The sequence below is a fragment of the Bufo gargarizans genome, chromosome 7 (assembly GCF_014858855.1).
Source record: "Bufo gargarizans isolate SCDJY-AF-19 chromosome 7, ASM1485885v1, whole genome shotgun sequence".
Taxonomy (NCBI): Eukaryota; Metazoa; Chordata; class Amphibia; order Anura; family Bufonidae; genus Bufo; species Bufo gargarizans.
Genome location: NC_058086.1, coordinates 3,671,465 through 3,692,290, shown reverse-complemented (window position 1 = coordinate 3,692,290; position 20,826 = coordinate 3,671,465). Strand labels below are relative to the sequence as shown.

The window sequence follows — 20,826 nt, the reverse complement described above, 5'->3', positions numbered from 1 at the left end:
ATGTTTGTGTGGGTTTCCTCTGGGTACTACAGTTTCCTCCCACACTCCAAAGACATACTGATAGGGAACTTAGATCTTGAGCCCCAATGGGGACAGAGTGATGCTAATGTCTTTTAAACGCTGCAGGATATAACATAAGTGAGTATAATAAATAAAAAATATTATAAATATATACAGTATCTCACAAAAGTGAGTGCTCCCCTCACATTTTTGTAAATATTTTATTATATATTTTCATGGGACAACACTGAAGATAGGACACTTTGATACAATGTAAAGTAGTCAGTGTACAGCTTGTATAACAATTTTAATTTGGTGTGCTCTCAAAATAAATCAACACACAGCTATTATTGTCTAAACCACTGGCAACAAAATTGAGTATACCCCCAAGAGAATATGGCCAAATTGTGGCCAAAGTGTCAATATTTTGTGTGGCCACCATTCTTTTCCAGCAAAGAGGACCTTTCATTATTATTTATTAGCCTTCATCAAATTCATTTTAATCTCGATTACATTTTTGTTCTGGGAGGTCAGATAGACGTTTAACCAAGTGCTGCACTCCGTGGAAGCAATGATCCAAAAAAATCTAATTTCCCATCCAATACTTTTACTATACATCCTTTACTATAAGTGGTATACTGTATTGTAATACCATGGCAACTTGATACTATATTTGTGGTCAAGGCTCCGGGGGGAGTGTGGGAACGAAGGAGGAGACACCGGACGTGGTGGGACCTAACTGGCTGGTGGTGTGCCTTTAGCCAAGTGACGCGGGTAGCCAAAAAAGGGGGCTAACCCGGGGAGTCTGAGTTGAGGGTGAGACTGGAGATGAGGGAGGGTCGGGTGGGGCACTGCACGAGCCGCGATGCCGACACCTGGGAGGAGAGCGTGGGGCCGGCTAAATACCCTACGCCCCTCCCACAAATGCAGGCTGGGAATCCAGCCTGCCATACTTGTGGTCAAGGCTCCGGGGGGAGTGTGGGAACGAAGGAGGAGACACCGGACGTGGTGGGACCTAACTGGCTGGTGGTGTGCCTTTAGCCAAGTGACGCGGGTAGCCAAAAAAGGGGGCAAAACATGGATTTAGGCTGTTTATTGAAATGAGAATTTATAAGACCAAACTGGAGAAAGCTTTGGCGATCTCGACCCGTGGATGTGGGATGTAACGGGAGAAACATGTGGATTGCCATCGTCCCATCTTTCGTATGACGTGAGCGGGAACGCCATGTTTGGAAGCTGCGGATGCGGCCCCTATCCGGAAAGAGTGGCCGGAGATGGAGGCACCATGGAACCCCAGACCTGAAACTATGGAGCGAATGTGCTTGATGAATTGCGCGGATGTCATTGGAAGCACGGGAAAAGGCAGTAGGGGGCTGTCGGGAGTTCTCTCGTGGAGAATGGAGAGTAGCTGATTGAATACCGACACTGGGCACCAAGGATTGGACGAATTGAAATACTCGATCTGGACCGGTGGACCGACTTGGGAGGTTTTGGAGGAAAGTAGAGAGAGGGTGAAGTGGTCTGAACTACGGCTTAGCTGGCTGATTGCTGGCCCTGGGTTCTGGGCTGAGGTGCAGCAGAATTCCCCAGGCCTGAGGAACCCATAGAAGCTGAGATAGAGGGCAGCTTTGAGGATCAGACTTCGGAAAGGGCCAAAAGGACTGCCATCTAGGGCGCCAGAAATTTTTTGGAATAAGTCCCCTGTGACTGGTTGTCTGGAGGGAGTGGGAGGAGAAGAGAGCTTCTGGATGCCTCTCAAGGCCGCCTTGACCGCCTGGGAGGAAAAGAAAGAGGTATGACTGGGGTGACTAATCATGTGGTGGTGCTGGATGCCTGCTAGGTAAAGTCTGATGGTGTTGTGGGACAATCGGAGCTCTTTGTGGCAGTATGCCAGGAAGGCCAGGATGAAAGAGACTCTGTCCCTGTCCCCCCTGGGATGAAGGTGTGCGAACCGCCTGAAGGTGTTCCACCCCGTGAGATAGTTGCGGGCTGAATTGACCGAGAGGGACCTGCGGATGAGACCGTGGGCCGCGGAAATGTATTCCTCTAATCCATGATCAGGGCTTCGAACCCTGGTGGGTTGATCCCGACTCTCTGTGCTCCCGGCATGACCTGAAAAAACAAATTGAAATTTAAACGGGACAGAGCATCGGCTGCGGTATTTTTCTTTCCCTCTATGTGTCTGCAGGTGACATGAAAATTGTACTGGAGAGACAGCCAGGTGAGCTTACGGACCAGACGCATGACCTTCGGTGAACTGGACCTACCCCTGGCGAGGATGTCGACGACTGCCTGGTTGTCGGTCATGAAACGCACCGGCCTATTGCTCCATGACTGCCCCCAGATGAGAGCGGCTGCGACTATGGGGTAGACCTCGAGTAGGGGCGAGGACCTGGCAGCCTCCTGGTCCGAAGAGACCTGCGTGGGCCAAGGGCCCGCAAACCATTGATCCCCGCAGATGGCCCCGAAACCGAGAGAAGCCGCAGCATCAGAGAAAACCAAGGGGGAGGCATCGTCCCACTGAGGAACGAAGAGGGAGATGCCATTCCAGCTGGACAAGAATAGGGACCACATGGCCAGATCTGCCAACGCATCGCGTCCGAGGTAAATGAGGGCATGCTGATCAGAGGCTGTTGGGAGGAGTCTGAGCAGGCCGGCGGTGAATGATCTGCCCTGTGGCATGATCCTGGCGGCAAAGTTGAAGGACCCCAACAGAGACTGGAGCTCCAACTTTGACACCGTGCGGGTACCCACAAGCCTGGCCACCGAGTCCTTTAGCCTGCTTAGTTTGTCCAGGGGAAGGCTGGCCTCCATTTTGACTGTGTCCAGGGTGATACCCAGGAAGGTGATTACCCTGGAGGGGCCTTCCACCTTCGCTGGGGCCACCGGAACTTTCAGGCGATCGAACAGGCTGAGGAGGCTGACCAGCCTGTCCGGGGCATGCTCAGGCTGCTCAATGAGCAAGAAGTCGTCCAGATAGTGGATGACCCTCGGGCAGTGGACGTGATTGACCAGGACCCAGTGGAGAGCTTGGGCGAACTGGTCAAAGAGCCAAGGACTGCTCTTTGACCCGAACGTCAAGCGGGTGGCAAAATAATACTTTGCCCTCCATTTGATGCCGTAGAACTTCCACAGGTGGGGCAGGATAGGCAGTAACTTGAAGGCATCGGAGATGTCCGCTTTTGACAACCAAGCTCCTGCCCCGACCTGTAAGATGAGCTCCACGGCCTCGTCCAGTGAAGAGTACTGCATGGAGAATTCGTCCGACGGGACCAGGGAATTTAGGCTGGGGATGCTGGACGCATGAGGAGCGGACAGGTCGTAGATCAATCTCTTTTTATTAGATGATTTTTTGGTCACCAAACCTATGGGGCTGACTCGGTACACCGGGAAAGGGGACTCAGCGAATGGACCGATCATGAAGCCCTTCTGTAACTCCGCCTCCAGCAGTTCATCCACCGCTCCGGGATCCGCAAGAGAAGAGAGAAGGTTGGGGCACTCATGAGTGGACTGTGGAAGGGTGACTAGCCCTGTATGGAACCCCTCCGTGAAACCCTGTTTGAGGAACAGGACAAAACTGGGGTCATGATGTTGCTGGAGGAGGGAGAGTAACAGGTCGATGTTGACCCCGCCTAGTCACGGGCGTTTGGCCGTGCGTTGGGAACAAGAGGACTGAGGGTGGGCCCTAAAACAAATGGAGCAGATGTGCAAGGCTTTGCACTTATCGAAACTGCAGAAACCCAGGTTGAAATTGTTACAGATTTGATTCTTCCCTAGGAAGGTGATGGGACGACCTAGTTTGTCCGTGGCGGGGTTGGGTTTCTGCGCTCCGGAGCTGAACAAAGGCCTGGCCGGGGATGGGTTAGGGACATGGGGGCACCAGTCAGACGAATGGAGAACTGACTGGCAACCGGCACAAGCAGGGGATTTCAGCCCGGCGAAATGCCTGCAAAAGATCTCCATGTCCAAGACCGCCCAGTTGGTGACATGCTGGTGCTGGAGGAACGCTGCTGCCGCTTTGGCGGAGAAGGACCGGTGGTATTCATAAAAAGCGGAACCGCCATATTTGTATCCCAACTCAGTGACCTTGTACATGTATATGTCCAGTTCCTCCCTGCGGTGGGGATGAATGGAACACACGATGTCCCGGTACAGGCTGAAGGTCAGCATAAACTCAGGGATGGTTAGCTTCTTGTTTAGGCGGACGTCCTTGGACCTCAGTACCACTGACACATCACCGCAGGCGATTGTCCGGTTTTCGACCGTGTCATGTGTGGAGATCAGGATGGCGGCCAAATTGATGTCCTTCCCTGCCAGGATATCCCGCCTGATGTTTTCTGGAATGAAGAAAGCGGGGGCGATGTCGGGCGAAGCAAGGCTCGTACCTGGGGTGTTGGCGTAGGAGGTTGACGGAACAGCTTCGGGCTCAGCGGGAGGAGGAGGTGTGGCAATCGTGTTCTCGACGGCCTGGAGCCTTGAGTCGATGTGCGATATGGAAGATGCCAGGTTGTTGATGGTTGCTTGGAGTTGAGTTAAGGAGAGCTGAATCGTTGACATGGAGACCAGGTCTTCAGTGGCTCCGGGTGGTTCGGAAGCCCTGGGTGACTGGGGAAAGAGCAGGCGATACAATTCCGCCTTTCGCGCTGATGCCGAGTGGCGGATCCCTTTCCTTTTGAGCTCGGCGACCAGCCTGGGGACGGTCCAGTGTCTGTAGGACGCGCGGCTGGCTGCCTCGGAGACCGCTGATTCAGGAATGGACATTGAGTCCTCAATGTCCGAAACGTGGGACATGGTCTCGGGGAGAGGGCACGCCGTTTGGGTCGGACCCTTGGGCCCAGCGGAACTTGGGGTGGAAAAGGGGAACCTGGGAATGAGCAAGAAAGAACCCGGGAAGGTCCGCAGGGAGGGTGAGACTTGCACCTCGTAACCTGGGATTGGTGAGCGAGGAGGAAATTTAACAGGTACCTGCGTGGAGAGGTATACCAACAAAATTTCTGAAAATGGAACTTACGCGGATGACGATCAGGAAAAGAACGAGACCTGAATGGGGGAAGAAAGAAATGACAACCTGAGCGGGTCAGGAATTACACGAGAGTGATGGAACGTGCCGGCTGATCGGACTGAAGACCCCATGGTGTGCCAGGAGATGGGTTGCTGGAGAAGAAGAAGACGGTGCCATGGCCGAGTGGCCCTTGTGAAGCCGTGATGGCAAGATAAAAACGAGAATGAAGGTAAGTGAAAGATGAAACATGCAAAACAAAAAGGCCTGCGTGCGTGAGGAAAAGAAGAAGCAAGAGCTGGTTGACAGGTGACTGGAAGGAGTTGGGTCCCGTGAAACAAACCGAAGGCCGAGATGCCCCTGGTGATGAGGCCTCAAACGTACGCCAAAGTGGACTCCTACCAGAGCGACGGCCAGTGAGGCGACATGACCCGCGCATGGCAGCAACGGAGAGCCACACGGGACCCGCGTGTGAGAGGTGAAGAGCCTGACCGTGATACGTATACCTGAGGCAGGAAAGGCGGCGTGGCAGGATGGTGAGAGACAAGTTGAAACGTGGGTGTGACAAAGACAGGTGAAGGCCCTAACGGGGATGGCCATGGAAGTGAGTGAGTGTGGGAGTGTCAGGCAACCGGCCCTGAAAATCCGTGCGTGATGGGAAGGAGACAAGAACGGGGCCTGACAGGGCAGGTGGACATGAAAACCTGAACGTGCCAGGTGAACAGGACATGAAGAGTGACGGAAAACGACAAGAACCTGAACGTATCAGGTGACAGGACATGAAGTGAAACCGAACGTGACAGGAGACAGGACATGAAGCGAACCTGAACGTATCAGGTGGCCGGACATGAAGGGTGACCTGGACAGGAAGGGAGCCTGGATTCAAGGTGACTGGACAAGAGGAAAACCTGAACAAGTCAGGTGACAGCACACAAAATGAACCTGAACGTATCAGGTGACGGGACATGAAGACGAGCCTGAACGTATCAGGTGACGAAATGAGGAGAACCTGACATGATGGGTGACCAGACACGAAAAGAACCTGAACGTATCAGGTGACTAAAACACGAAACGAACGTATCAGGAGACTAAAACACGAAACGAACCTGAACGTATCAGGTGACCAGACACGAAACCAACCTGAACGTATCAGGTGACCAGACACGAAACGAACCTGAACGTATCAGGTGACAAGACACGGAACGAACCTGAACGTATCAGGTGACAAGACAGGAACGAACCTGAACGTATCAGGTGATAAGACAAGAAAACGGACCTGAACGTATCAGGTGACAGGACGTGAAGAGTGAAAAGGACATGACGAGAACTTACTCAGGTGACAGGACACCAAAGAGAAACATATCAGGGGACGGACACGGATATTTTACACGCCCCGGCGCGGAGCCCGGCTGCAACCCCCACAAGGCCGGAGGGCGTCACTTAGTGGAATGCATCCGGGCTCCCAGTGGGGTGCTCCCGGGCGTCGGAACGCGCAGTCAGCCCCCCGAGAGGAAAGGCGCGGCAGGGGTTAAATATGGCAGAGACGGTGCGCCTCCTGACGAACGGCTCAGGGGCGCCCAGTAGTCCGAATGTCTGTGCCGGACAGAGTTCATATCTGCTGACATTCCCCGGCGCTGCAGGGTCTGCCAATCTGGGAAGTTTATTCCTGATGCACACATACACAGGGCAATTATGTGCCACAGACCCACAATGGACACCCAGACTGCCCTGCCACGTGTTCCCAAGACCGGACCCCCACGCCCGAGCGGGGGGAGTGATGAAAGGGACCGGTCCCGAGAAGCGGCGCAGGAGCGGGCGGGAGATGGGCGGAGAAGGAGGCGTGTCGTTCCGGCCGGTTTGGAATGTGAGGCAGCGGGTGGTCATGCGCGATGCGGGCGGCAGTAAGCGGCGGACCCCTCAGGCCCGGAGGAATGCGTGGAGGCGCGCGGCAGACTGCGGCCGCGCAAACACCCGACCTGTAAAGGAACCGAGGCACGGAGCCTACTTACCAACGCCGCAGAGGAGATGGACGAAGCCGGGAGACGCGGTCGCCGCTACACGCAGGAGCTGGGAGCCGGAACCGGAAGTCGCACAGGTAGACGTCACACTGCACGAGCCGCGATGCCGACACCTGGGAGGAGAGCGTGGGGCCGGCTAAATACCCTACGCCCCTCCCACAAATGCAGGCTGGGAATCCAGCCTGCCATACATATCCTGTATATACTGTATATACACAGAACAAAAATATAAACGCAACACTTTCGGTTTTGCTCCCATTTTGCATGCGCTGAACTCAAAGATCTGAAACATTTTCAACATACACAAAAGACCCATTACTCTTGAATATTGTTTACAAATCTGTCTATTACAAACGATTTAAAAAAAAAAAAAAAAAAAAAGAGGACCTTTCATGGTTTTTGTTTATTCTAGATAAATACCTTTACTTGCGCGGTAGCCCCCTGCTGATGCTGCCACCCTGCCTGTTTTTTTCAAATATCGCTACGATGCCCCGCTGTGCTCCCTGTAGTTTTCCCGCTCAGTATGTTAATACTGAGCATCGGTACAGGGAGAAGGAGACGCCAGGGTTTCTCAATGGGCGTCTCCTTCTCCCTGGCTGTGACACTCTCCGCTGTGATTGGATTGCGGCACAGCCAGGGAGAAGGAGATGCCCATTGAGTAACCCTGGCGCCTCCTCCAACTTGTACCAATGCTCAGTATTAGGGACCATTCACACGTCCGCGTGTGTTTTGTGGATCCGCAAAACACGGACATTGGCAATGTGCGTTCCTCATTTTGCGGACTGCACATTGCCGCACTAATTAGAATATGCCTATTCTTGTATTCAATTGCGGACAAGAATAGGGCATGTTCTATTTTTTTCTGGAACGGAAATGCGGACCCGGAACTGCAGGTCCGCATTTCCAGATCCGGTCCCCACATCGTGCAGCCCCATAGAAATGAATGGGTCTGTAATTCCGTTCCGCAAAATGTGCATGTGTGAATGGAGCCTTAACATACTGAGCGGAAAAAATACAGGGGGGCACAGCAGGCGTAGGAGCGATATTTTTTAAAAAAACAGGCAGGGTGGCAGCATCAGCAGGGGGTATGCCGCAAATAAAGGTATTTATCTAGAATAAACAAAAACCATGAAAGGTCCGCTTTAACTCTCTTGGGCATGGAGTTCACTAGAGCTTCACAGGTTGCCACTGGAATCCTCTTCCACTACTCCATGACAACATCACTGAGCTGGTGGATGGTAGAGACCTTGCACTTCTCCACCTTCCGTTTGAGGATGCCCCACAGATGCTCGATAGGCTTTAGGTCTGGAGACATGCTTGCCCAGTCCAGCACCTTTACACTAAGTTTCTTTAGCAAAAGCAGTGGTCGTCTTGGAGATGTGTTTGGGGTCGTTATCATGTTGGAATACTACTCTGCGGCCCAGTTTCCGAAGGGAGGGGATTATGCTCTGCTTCAGTATGTCACAGTACATATTGGCATTCATGGTTCCCTCAATGAACTGTAGCTCCTCACAGCCGGCAGCACTCATTCACCCCCAATACCATGACACTCCTACCACAATACTTGACTGTAGGCAAGACACACTTTGTCTTTGTACTCCTCACCTATTAGCCACCACACACACTTGACACCATCAGAATCAACTAAGTTTATTTTGGTCTCTTCAGACCACAGGATATGGTTCAACAGTAATCTATGTCCTTAGTCCTTTTTTTCGAAGAGGCCTCCTTCTGGGACGAAAGCCATGGAGACCAATTTAATGCAATGTGCGGCATATGGTCTGAGCACTGACAGGCTGACCCCACATCCATTTAACCTCTGCAGCAATGCTGGTAGCACTTATATGTCTATTTTGAAAAGACAACCTCTGGATATGACGCTGAGTACGTGCACTCAACTTCTTTGGTCGACCATGGCGAGGCCTGTTCTGAGTGGAACCTGTCTTGTTATACCGCTGTATGGTCTTGGCCACATTGCTGCAGCTCAGTTTCAGGGTGTTGGCAATCTTCTTATAGCCTGGGCCATCTTTTTGTAGAGCAACAATTATTTTTTCAGATCCTCAGAGAGTTCTTTGCCATGAGCTGCCATGTTGAACTTCCAGTGTGAGAGTGATAACACCAAATTTAACACACCTCCTCCCCATTCACACCTGAGACCTTAGAAGACTAACGAGTCACGTGACACGGGGGCGGTAAAATGGCTAATTGGGCACAATTTGGCCTTTTTTTTTTTTTTTTTTTTTAAACTTAGGGGTATACTCACTTTTGTTGCCAGCAGTTTAGACATTAAAGGGGTTATCCCAGCCTGGAAATGCCCTCCCATATGCCGGAACTTCTCACACTGATTCTGCTTACATGGCTCCCCGCGCTGCTCCTGGTCCCCGCACAGCCGCCGCTGCTTCTCCCCATGCGCTGATGAAAACATCTGGTTCGGGAAGCAGCCAATGTCAGGCAGTGACGAGCCTCCCTAGCTTCACCCACGATGCTAGGCAGGCCCGTCACTGCCTATCATTGTCTACCCTCCCATTAAAGGGGTTATCCGAGCCTGGTAATGCCCCCCATATGCCCGTATTCCTCACACTGATTTTACTTACCTGCCTGCCCATGCCGCTCCTGGTCCCCGCACGGCCGACGTTGCTTCTCTCCGTGCATGGATGAAAACATCCGGTGTTGGGGGGAGGGGGGTAGCTAACGGCAGGCAGTGATGGGCCTACCTAGCATCATTGGCTGCCCCCCAAACCAGATGTTTTCATCCGTGCACGGAGAGAAGCAACATCGGCCATGCGGGGACCAGGAGCGGCGTGGGAAGCCAAGTAAGTACAATCAGTGTGAGGGGCACAGGCATGTGGGGGGCATTTCCAGGCTTAGATAACCCCTTTAATGGCTGTGTGTTGAGTTTTTTTTGAGGGCACACCAAATTTACACTTATAGGCTCCATTTACACGTCCGCAATTCCATTCCGCATTTTGCGGAACGGAATTGCAGACCCATTTATTTCTATGGGGCCACACTATGCCCTTCCCAGATCCGGAAATGCGGATCCGCACTTCCAGATCCGCAATTCCGTTCCCCCAAAAAATAGAACATGTCCTATTCTTGTCCGCAATTGCGGGCAAGATTAGGCATTTTCTATTATAGTGCCGGCGATGTGCGGTCCACAAAATGCGGAACGCACATTGCCGGTTTCTGTGTTTTGTGGATCCGCAAAACACATACAGATGTGTGAATGGACCCTTATATGAGCTGTATACTGACTACTTTACATTGTATCAAAGGGTCACATCTTCAGTGTTGTCCCATGAAAAGATATAATAAAATATTTACAAAAATGTGAGGGGTGTATTCATTTTTGTGACACTATAAATATATACAGTACAGACCAAAAGTTTGGACACACCTTCTTCTCATTCAAAGAGTTTTCTTTATTTTCATGACTATGAAAATTGTAGATTCACACTGATGGCATCAAAACTATGAATTAACACATGTGGAATTATATACATAACAAAAAAGTGTGAAACAACTGAAAATATGTCATATTCTAGGTTCTTCAGCCACCTTTTGCTTTGATTACTGCTTTGCACACTCTTGGCATTCTCTTGATGAGCTTCAAGAGGTAGTCACCTGAAATGGTCTTCCAACAGTCTTGAAGGAGTTCCCAGAGATGCTTAGCACTTGTTGGCCCTTTTGCCTTCACTCTGCGGTCCAGCTCACCCCAAACCATCTCGATTGGGTTCAGGTCCGGTGACTGTGGAGGCCAGGTCATCTGGCGCAGCACCCCATCATTCTCCTTCATGGTCAATTAGCCCTTACACAGCCTGGAGGTGTGTTTAGGGTCACTGTCCTGTTGAAAAATAAATGATGGTCCAACTAAACGCAAACCGGATGGAATAGAATGCCGCTGCAAGATGCTGTGGTAGCCATGCTGGTTCAGTATGCCTTCAATTTTGAATAAATCCCCAACAGTGTCACCAGCAAAGCACCCCCACACCATCACACCTCCTCCTCCATGCTTCACGGTGGGAACCAGGCATGTAGAGTCCATCCGTTTACCTTTTCTGCATCGCACAAAGACACGGTGGTTGGAACCAAAGATCTCAAATTTGGACTCATCAGACCAAAGCACAGATTTCCACTGGTCTAATGTCCATTCCTTGTGTTCTTTAGCCCAAACAAGTCTCTTCTGCTTGTTGCCTGTCCTTTAGCAGTGGTTTCCTAGCAGATATTCTACCATGAAGATCTAATTCACACAGTCTCCTCTTAACAGTTGTTCTAAAGATGTGTCTGCTGCTAGAACTCTGTGTGGCATTGACCTGGTCTCTAATCTGAGCTGCTGTTAGCCTGCGATTTCTGAGGCTGGTGACTCGGATGAACTTATCCTCCACAGCAGAGGTGACTCTTGGTCTTCCTTTCCAGGGGCGGTCCGCATGTGAGCCAGTTTCTTTGTAGCGCTTGATGGTTTTTGTGACTGCACTTGGGGACACTTTCAAAGTTTTCCCAATTTTTCGGACTGCCTGACCTTCATTTCTTAAAGTAATAATGGCCACTCATTTTTCTTTACTTAGCTGCTTTTTTCTTGCCATAATACAAATTCTAACAGTCTATTCAGTAGGACTATCAGCTGTGTATCCACCTGACTTCTCCACAACGCAACTGATGGTCCCAACCCCATTTATAAGGCAAGAAATCCCACTTATTAAACCTGACAGGGCACACCTGTGAAGTGAAAACCATTTCAGGTGACTACCTCTTGAAGCTCATCAAGAGAATGCCAAGAGTGTGCAAAGCAGTAATCAAAGCAAAAGGTGGCTACTTTGAAGAACCTAGAATATGACATATTTTCAGTTGTTTCACACTTTTTTGTTATGTATATAATTCCACATGTGTTAATTCATAGTTTTGATGCCTTCAGTGTGAATCTACAATTTTCATAGTCATGAAATTAAAGAAAACTCTTTGAATAAGAAGGTGTGTCCAAACTTTTGGTCTGTACTGTGTGTGTGTATATATAATTATTATTATTATATTTTTTTTTTATTTATTTTTTTGAGACTGACTCAAATTTTGGTTTCACGATGTTTACTGCTTCTGGGTTTTTAGATTTTGTTGTCAGATGTTTATGTGTTTTAATTGTGATAAAATACAAGCACTGATTAGGCAACAATGGGTTGCTATCAATCAGGTTTTGGCCAAGAAGCTAATATCCAGTATGCGAATTGCAGAAGTCTTAAAGAAGAACTTCCTCCAAAAATGTTATTCTCTGACCTGTTAGAAAGGTACATGATATAATTTGTAGTGAATGTAAATTTCTTACCAGTGGCTTTATTACTAGGTGCTTCTCACCTGTGTTATGTGACCAGCAATCAGACTCTCCAACTGACACAGCATCTTATGTGTGGACAGGAAGTCAGTTTCTCTGTATTCCTATGTGAACCACACTTTCAGTCTCAGAGGAATGAATAGAGAAATAACTGACTTCCTGTCCTGTGTCAGTTGGCGATCAAAGAGTTGGTCACATGACATGACATCTAGCAGGTCAGAGAATAAACATTTTGCTGGGAGTTCTCCTTAACCCCGGGCCATTTTTCACAAATCTGACATGTGTCACTTTATGTGGTGATAACTTTAAAACGCTTTTACTTATCCAGGCCATTCTGAGACTGTTTCCTCGTCATATATTGTACTTCATGACAGTGGTAAAATTGAGTCAATTTTTTTTATTTTTGTTCATAAAATTCCAAATTTACCAAAAATTTTGAAAAATTATCAAATTTCCAAATTTCAATTTCTCTACTTTTATAATAGATAGTAATACCCCCAAAAATAGTTATTACTTTACATTCCGCATATGTCTACTTCATATTTGGATCATTTTCTGAATGCCATTTTATTTTTGGGGGACGTTACAAGGCTTAGAAGTTTAGAAGCAAATCTTGAAACCACCCAAAAATTACCCCATTTTAGAAACTACACCCCTCAAGGTTTTCAAAACAGATTTTACAAACTTTGTTAACCCTTTAGGTGTTCAACAAGAATTGATGATAAATAGTGATAACATTTCAAAATGTCACTTTTTTTGGCAGATTTTCCATTTGAATCCATTTTTCTCGCCCATATTCATTGGGGGACACAGAGACCGTGGGTATAGCTATGTCCTCTAGGAGGCGTTGACACTAGTAAAAGCTGTTAGCTGCTCCCCTGGCAGCTATACCCCTCCAGCCTGGAGAGAGAGCTTCAGTTTTTTCTAGTGTCAATAGGAGGCAAGACCTCCCTGCTCTGCAGGGATCTCCTGAAGATTTGATGGGACAACAGTGGTCGCCTTGCCTCCCTGTTCTCCCGGGGTCGAGTTGCGCCAGCGCCGGTCGTCCGCACTGCTGCCTCCCCCACAGAAGACAAGGTGGACCAGGGCAGACTTGCTCCTCTGCATCCCGCCAGCCAAGAGGTCACCTAGGTCCGCCAAAGAGAAGACCCTCCCGCCATACCAGACTCCTGCCACTCCAGTGCCAGTTGTTGAGGAGGTGACCCTGCTGGGAAAAGGTACCTTATGGGCCCACTTAGGGAGGGTGAAGAGAAGCGGAGGAAGATAGGTGAGTATGGGACTAGGTGAGTATGTTAACCCCCTCCTATTAAAGGGTTCTACGGAAAAGGCTCCCTCTTTGGCCAGACACAGGCTTCATTTATCACTAGCCCAGCTTCCAACAGTCTTCCTTCCCTCCCCCTCTGTGAGGTTGATATTCGGGCACATAAGGGGGTTAATGGCCAGCTCCCCGCAGGCGCTATTATATTATACAGCGGGCTCCGTGTGCACAGCTTTGGTCGGGTGTGGAGAACAAACGCAGAGTGCCTGCGCAACTAACACTGACACAGGGGTCGTTTGGTTGATAACTTCTGCTCCCCTGTGATATTCATCCCTGGAAGGGAGCTCCTAACGCCAGCTTTGGCTCCGGACACCATTAATCTGGCTCCGCCTTCACTCCGGCCTGTGCTCACACATGCGGGCGCATTTCTCTACAGTCATTCAAAAGTGGTACGCGCCGGACCTTTTCACCTGCGCATTCCGATTGGGCCGGCCGCGGTCATACACCGTTGTCCCCACAGCCCTCGGTACGCCGGCGGTATAATCGGCCTGGCGCAAATTCTTCCCGCCTTGCCTTCCCTTCCCCCTGTAGCTCGCAGAGCTCGCCCTCGGTCCTCAGGCAGTTAACCATTCCTGGTCAGTCTTCTCTTGAAGCTGACACAGGGTCATATGGGGTTCTGGCTGAGGGGCTTTACTGTTGAGGGATTTATCTCCTCTGCCTCTTGCCCAATTGAGGTGAGCATCCCACTTTTTAAATAAAAAAATAAAAATGAACACAAGTCCATTTGGGTCCTCCCCCTCAGTCTGTGTCAGACTGGGCCTGTGTCCTATCGCGGTCAAAAGAGGACCCTTCAGTTTTCCATTCACCCTCCGGGTCGCTTTGGTTAACAAGCGCTGCCTGCGCAATCCAATGGTAGATCTCTCTGTCTTTCCACTTACCCTCTGGGGCCGTGTGGTTGCCATGCGCTGCCTGCGCAATCCCAAGGTGTACATACAGACCTTCCCACTCACCCTCCAGGGTCGTTTGGTTTATAGGCACCACCTGCGCAATCCGACTGTGTACATCCGGACCGTCCCAATCACCCTCCGGGGTCGTTTGGTTGATAAGCCGCTACCTGCACAAATCCAATTGTGTACATCCGGACCTTCCCAATCACCCTCCGGGGTCGTTTGATTGATGAGCACCACCTGTGCAATCTAATAGTGGACATCCGGACCTTCCCAATCACCCTCTGGGGTCGTTTGGTTGATAAAACGCTACCTGCGCAAATCCAATTGTGTACATACAGACTTCCCAATCACCCTCTGGGGTCTTTTGGTTAATAAAGCGCTACTTACGCAATCCAAATGTGTACATCCGGACCTTCCCAATCACCCTCCGGGGTCAGTTTGGTTGATAAAGCGCTGCCTGCACAATCTAATGGTGGATCTCCGGATCTTTCCAATCACCCTCCTGGGTCGTTTGTTGGGATATGCACTGCCGGCACAATCCAATGGTGGATCTCCGGACTTTCCCAATCCACCCTCCGAGGTTGTTTGATTAAAGAACTGCCTGTGCAACCCAATGGAGGACCTCTGAAAATTCCCAATTCACCCTCTGGGGTCTTTTGGTTGATGTACTTCCTCCTGCGCAATCCGGTGAGTGAACCTCTAGAAGTTGCCATTTCACCCCAAATAATTTGGTTGACAGATTCCACCGGCACAGTCTCCTCTGCCATGGGTGTGTTCTTGTGAGGCAAGATTGCACATAGTGGGCCAGAGCAGGATATATTCCTCCTCGGTCACCTCCACACCCCCACCCTTCCTCCCTAGGGTCACGCTCAGACGCACCCTCCCTCCTTGGAGAGGTTCGGTCTGAAGGGGGGATCAGTGGTTCGATCTCTGCCGTGATTCCGGTGCGATCTTCCAAGATGGCGTCTGAGGTAGACAGCAGTACTTGTCGTATGCATTACCCCCTTCCTCAGTCGGAGTATTTGCACTACTACTGGATGCAGTACTCCCTTGGTTATTACCTTCCTCTAATGGGGTCTAACCGCACTAGCGCGGTTTCAGTGCCGGCAGTAGGTGTTTCCCCTTTTATTAGGTGGGGGAACTGTTTTCCCACTGGGAACAGTACTTATGGTAGGCATTAGCCTCTTGCATAGATGGCGCTATGGCATTGTCCCTGGTTCAGTGTTTACTGTATGTATTACGCCTTTACGTAGGTGGGGTTTGGATACGGGACTCTCCTTATGCCTTGCTCTTTCCGTAAGAGGCGTACTCTCTCTACATGGATTCAGTTCCTGCTAGATGCATTACTGCATCACCATCACCACCCTCATGGTGGAGTATTTGCACTACCACTAGCTTTCCACGACTGATCCACTACTGTGGGGAATGAGTACACATCTTGGATGTTGCACTTCAACTACGCCACGGTTATAGTTGTCTTGGCTTCTTTTACAAGTGGAGCGTAGAGAGTATCGATACACGCTGGTGCCCTGTACTCTTCTTCTCATAGTATTTTGGTGCCGCCAGGGATACTGTGGCTGTTTCCATTTTGTGTATTTGTCCTTGGTGCCGTTTTAGGGGATGAGTATGACAACCCCTCTCCAATATGGGTCTTCAACAATATGTAGTGCGTACACTATGGCACATAATGTTGTGATTATGTTTCAGCAAGTCGAGTGTTACACTGACTCTATATTCCCTATCCACCATTTTTGATATGGGAAGTAGTTGTGCTGGCACTCTGGTTTAGCATTGCAGCGTGTTCTCCTCCGCTGATGCTGATTTTTTACGCTGATGCTAGCGTTCGCAGTCGCTGCAGTGGGTCATTCCCTCAGGTAGGGGTTCTACCCTGACGCTGGCTTGGCGGTTGTTCCTGTCTAACACCCTTCCCTGGTGAAGTATTTAAGGTTAGCTCTCCTTCCTGAGGCAGTATGGTACCATGGCCTCTACTGGATCCCTCTAGTTTGCCCCTCAGCTTGTGCTGGCAGGCGCACTACGGCTACTACGGTATGGGGGTCCTGGAGTAGCCATTACATACTCTGGCTCCTGCTACACGGCTCCTCCGTCAGGTGACGAATTCTTCTAACGCTAGATTCGGTAGCGTATGCTGCATGGCCTCCTCCTTAGGCGGAGTGTGGCACCGCCACTATTATCCGGTGGCTACTTCGGTGTAGTGCCAGTCTCAGATGGGGAATGGACTTCGCCTTGCCATTTTTTCTTCCTATTATCTTTTCCTTTTCTGGCTCAGGGTTCATGGCCACTCCGCAAACCTTGGTAGCTCCTACGTTACTACTTCCCCTCATCTATGTGGATGCAGGGTATTGGTTCTGTGTATTTTTTTTCTTCCAAGCCCTGTTCCGGACCGACTGTTGGGCTGTGACTTTTTTTTCCAACTCCTACCCGTTGGTCCTGGGTGTACTACCCGTATCTACAACTACCTCTCAAGACTTGACTAGTGACTGCCATGTCAGTCCGATGTAGTCATTCCTTTTCACTGCACGTTCCGTGGCTAGACTACGAGACTCACCACGCCAGGCTGAGCAGGGGTGCTGTCACGACTGTTGATGGGGTGTTCCGTTCCAGAAACGAAACTCCGTCTTTTTTGTTTCTCTTCAAGGCAGGAGTTTTTTTCTCTCGTCTTGGTCTGGTTGAAATTTTCTGTCAAGCAGTGTTGCTACTCCGTTAATACACGGTCGTTGCCGGAACTCCACCGCCAGTGATTCTCATATGGTCTCTGCTTTTACCTAGCCAATGTGTTGTTTCCTGGGCACATGCGGTTCCTCCATACCGTCCTCTTTTACCGCCTTGGGATCTGACCTTTAGTCCTTTCATTGCTCTGGAATTCTCCCCTTGAACCCTTGCGGGAGATATCTCTCCGACTGCGGTTTTGGAAGGTGTTTTTTTCTTGTGGCTATCCCATCCATCAGATGGGTGTCCAGGTTGGGGCGCTCTCTTGCAGAGAACCTCCTGGTTCTAACATGGATAAGCGGTTCCCCAACCCGTTCATTCCTTTCTCCGACGGTCTTTGAGTTCCATTAAAATGAAGAAACTGTCCTTTCATCCCTGTGTCCCTCCCCTTCACCCCCTAGGGAATGGGAGTTAGATCATTTGGAAGTTGTCAGGGCTCTGACAATTCATTGCTAGTGTCCAGTTCCTTCCGGGGTACAGACTCTCCTTTTTTGTCATCACGGAGGGTCCTCGCAAGGCATTGGCGGCCTCCAGGGGGCAATTGCACATCTACATTTGCTTAAATGGTGTCACGGCTCACTCCACCAGAGCGGTGGCGCTCTTGGGCTCGGAGGATTCAAAGTTCGGCCGCGCAGTTGTGCAGGGTGGCTACTGTCCTTCTTACACACATTCACAATGGTTTGCCAGATGCATGCTTATGCTTCGGCGGGCGCCGCTTTTGGACCACTTGGTCTTACAGGCGGCAGTTCTTAGTTACCTGCAGGGTCAGTTACTTGTGGACTGCTCTAGGACGTCCCACGGTCTCTGTGTCCCTCCAATGAATATGGGCGAGAAAACAAGATTTTTGTAAAACATACCTGTAAAATCTCTTTCTTGCTCTTCATTGGGGGACACAGCACCCACCCACCCAGCTAACATCTTTTGCTAGTGTCAACGCCTCCTAGAGGACATAGCTATACCACGGTCTCTGTGTCCCCCAATGAAGAGCGAGAAAGAGATTTTACAGGTAAGGCTACTTTCACACTTGCGTTTGGAGCGTATCCGTCTGGTGTCTGTACAGACGGATCCTCTCCTATAATGCAAACGCTTGCACCCGTTCAGAACGGATCCGTTTGCATAACTGTTTTTTTTCAGATCTGATTTTTCACTTTGTGAAAACTCAGATCCGACAGTATATTCTAACACAGAGGCGTTCCCATGGTGATGGGGACGCTTCAAGTTAGAATATACTAAAAGAACTGTGTACATGACTGCCCCCTGCTGCCTCGCAGGTGCTGCCAGGCAGCAGGGGGCAGACCGCCCCCCCTCCCCCCCCTGTTTTTAACTCATTGGTGGCCAGTGCGGCCGGCCCCCCTCCCTCCCCCCCCCCCCCTGTTTTTAACTCATTGGTGGCCAGTGCAGCCCCCCCCCCCCCCCTCCTAATTAAAATGACCGACCCCCCATCATTGGTTGCTGCAGTCCTGGTTGCCATGGTTACTTAGCAATATTAGATACATCATACTTGCCTGCTGCGCTGTGACCGGCCGGGAGCTCCTCCTACTGGTAAGTGACAGATCATTAAGCAATGCGCCGCACAGACCTGTCACTTACCAGTAGGAGGAGCTCCCGGCCGGTCACAGACAGTGCAGCAGGTACGTATGATGCTTCTAATATTGCTAAGTAACCATGGCAACCAGGACTGCAGTAGCATCCTGCTTGCCATGGTTACCGATCGGAGTCCCAGCGATTAAACAGGGACTCCGATTGGAACTCTCCGCTGCCACCAATGATGGAGGGTCGGTCATTTTAATTAGGGGGGGGGGGCCGCACTGGCCACCAATGAGTTAAAAACAGGGGGGGGGGCGCCCGCATTGGCCACCAATGAGTTAAAAAACGGGGGGGGGGGGGGGGGGCCGCCCGCACTGGCCACTAATGAGTTAAAAACAAGGGGGAGGGAGGGGGGGCAGTCATGTACACAGTTCTTTTAGTATATTCAATCTTGAAGTGTCCCCATCACCATGGGAACGCCTCTGTGTTAGAATATACGGTCGGATCTGAGTTTCATGATCTAACTCAAATCCGATGGTATATTCTAACATAGAGGCGTTCCCATGGTGATGGGGACACTTCAAGTTAAAATATACCATCGGATTGGAGAAAACTCCGATCTGATGGTATAGTAATAGGGACTCCTGACTTTACATTGAAAGTCAATGGGGGACAGATCCGTTTGCAATTGCACCATATTGTGTCAACGTCAAACGGATCCGTCCCCATTGACTTGCATTGTAAGTCTGGACGGATCCGTTTGGCTTCGCACGGCCAGGCGGACACCCTAACACTGCAAGCTGCGTTCGGGTGTCCGCCTGCTGAGCGGAACGGAGGCCAAACGGTGCCAGACTGATGCATTCTGAGCGGATCCGCATCCACTCAGAATGCATTGGGGCAGTACGGATCCGTTCGGGGCCGCTTGTGAGAGCCTTCAAACGGAACTCACAAGCGGAGCCCCGAACGCAAGTGTGAAAGTAGCCTAAGTTTTACAAAAATCTTGTTTTTCCAGTTACAAAGCAAAGGTTAACAGCCAAACAAAACTCAATATTTATGGCCCTGATTCTGTAGTTTACAGAAACACCCCATATGTGGTCGTAAACTGCTGTACGGGCACACGGCAGGGCGCAGAAGGAAAGGAACGCCATATGGTTTTTGGAATGTAGATTTTGCTGGACTGTTTTTTTGACACCATGTTCCATTCGAAGCCCCCCTGATGCACCCCTAGAGTAGAACTCCCAAAAAGTTACCCCATTTTGGAAACTATGGGATAAGGTGGCAGTTTTGTTGGTACTATTTTAAGGTACGTAAGATTTTTGGTTGCTCTTTATTACACTTTTTGTGCGGCAAGGTAACAAGAAATAGCTGCATTGGCACTGTTTAAATTTTTTGTTATTTACAACATTCATTGTTATTTACAACCTACAGGTTAGGTTATGTGGTATTTTTATAGAGCAGGTTGTCACGGACGCGACAATACCAAATATGAGAACTTTTTGGGGTTGTTTGTTTCAGTTTTACATAACAAAGCTTTTTTTTTTTTTTTTTTATGATTTTTTTGTGTCTCTACATTCTGAAAGTCATAGTTTTATTTGTTTTTTTAGGCGACTATCTTGTGCAGGGGCTCATTTTTTTCGGGATGAGATGATTACACTTTTTGTGATGTTAGGTGACAAAAAATGGCTTCTTTTTTTTTTTCACAGTTTTTATTTTAATTTTTTTACAGTGTTCATCTGAGGGGTTAGGTCATGTGATATTTTTATAGAGCCGGACTATACGAATGCGGCGATACCAAATATGTGTACTTTTTTTTTATTTACACAAGTTTTACACAATAACAGCTTTTTTAAAACAAAAAAATTATGTTTTAGTGTCTCCATATTCTGAGCCATATTTTTTTTTTTTTTTTTTTTTTGGGGGCGATTGACTTAGTTAGGGGCTCTTTTTTATTATAAAATAAGGGGAAAGGGGCTTTTTTTTTTCCTTTTTTTACTTTATTAATTTTATTACTTTTTCTTTCTTCGCTT

At 49.5% G+C, this 20,826-nt stretch overlaps 1 protein-coding gene across 2 annotated transcripts in view; it reads left to right on the top strand.

Moving 5' to 3' along the window:
- The window catches only part of SUN2 (Sad1 and UNC84 domain containing 2), a 98,541-nt gene that overhangs the window by 29,548 nt on the left and 48,167 nt on the right, over positions 1 to 20,826 (top strand). The window lies entirely within an intron of this gene.